The sequence below is a fragment of the Echinops telfairi genome, unplaced genomic scaffold, assembly GCF_000313985.2.
Source record: "Echinops telfairi isolate 266 unplaced genomic scaffold, ASM31398v2 ScPeMD7_53;HRSCAF=182, whole genome shotgun sequence".
Taxonomy (NCBI): Eukaryota; Metazoa; Chordata; class Mammalia; order Afrosoricida; family Tenrecidae; genus Echinops; species Echinops telfairi.
In genome coordinates this window covers 19,512,970-19,514,183 of record NW_022103951.1, presented here as the reverse complement: position 1 = coordinate 19,514,183, position 1,214 = coordinate 19,512,970, and the positions used below count along the sequence as shown (strand labels likewise).

Genomic DNA, 1,214 nt, shown 5'->3' with positions numbered 1-1,214 from the left:
TAAGAGGGCTGAGCAGGCTGTGTCTGAAAACCAGTGTCCCTTAACCACATGCTTGCAGCACACTTGTCGTCCCATTCCGGTCTCCTCAGGAGGCGGAGACAGCTCGAAGTCTGCTGACCCCAGCTTTACCGAGCTACCGAGCACTGATTAATATGCAGTTGACTGTTGAAGGCAGCATCCTGACTGTGTAAGTTCTAGAAGGGGCCTGGGATGATGAGGGTGGCAGATACTTGGCCTAATATCAGCTAGAGGGAGGACATCTTGGAGACAGAATGCAAACCCACTGTTACAGCAAGGTTGCCCATCTCTATGGAGACAGCCAGCCTGACCATTCTCCCTAGGAGCACTGGTGGCTTTCAACAGTGAACTTGGGTTTAGCAATGCGAGGCGTTAATCTGTACCCCACCCCAAGCTCAGGAGAAGCTGACTCTGGTGTGAGGAGGTAGTGGGTGCACTCACTGCAATGGCTTTGCTGGCCTGGAAAATGATATCCTCTCCCTCACTTTAGCAGATGGATCGGTGAAGACGCACTTGTGTTACGAGTTGCCACCAACTGTTTCCTGGAACATCTTTACCTGGTGAAACGCCATCTTGACAGCATTGCACCCCCAGATCTGAGAAGCCCTGAGGGGCAAAGGGGGGCTGAGGCCTAAGCTTCCCTCCCATTGTATCCAGTGTTTCCTTCCCAGAGCACTGTTTGCTGGAATCATTTGCCACTATGAGCCTGTTTGCCTGAAGTAGACCTTGAGCGCGGAGGACCCACTGCTTTGGTTTTCTTGTTTGGAGGGAAGAGGGCGATTCAATGGTTGTCACTGCAGAAAATAAAACTGAGCTGCAACCTTTTGTCATGATCTTTGAGGGGATGTTCTGGGACTCAGATTTCCAATCAATTCAATAGATTTGAGGACAATTGGAAAACCACAGTTCCGTTTTTCTTCATTGCGTTCTGTCATTCAGCATTCACCACTGCAAATATTTTTCAATTGATTTTTCTTTGTGTATTTGCATGTATGTATTAGTGTAAGCATCTATGTTTGAAGTGTCAAGTTTTCAGGAGGTGCACATTAAGATTTTCTTGTGCGCATTGGATTTTTTCATGAATTTTTATTTCACATGTAAGTTTTTCCTGTCACTAAACTTCCTCCAAAATAGGTTACAGAGGTGTGCATACCAGATATGCAATAGGCACCAAGTGCACTGTGAAATAAGGTAGA

General features: G+C 46.9%; 1 long non-coding RNA gene across 1 annotated transcript; it reads left to right on the top strand.

Moving 5' to 3' along the window:
- The first annotated feature begins 66 nt into the window (after positions 1-66).
- Positions 67-839, top strand: LOC123521731. Its single transcript, XR_006680095.1, has 2 exons — positions 67-187; positions 509-839. It is a non-coding gene; the product is annotated as an uncharacterized LOC123521731 (long non-coding RNA).
- The last annotated feature ends 375 nt before the right edge of the window (positions 840-1,214 follow it).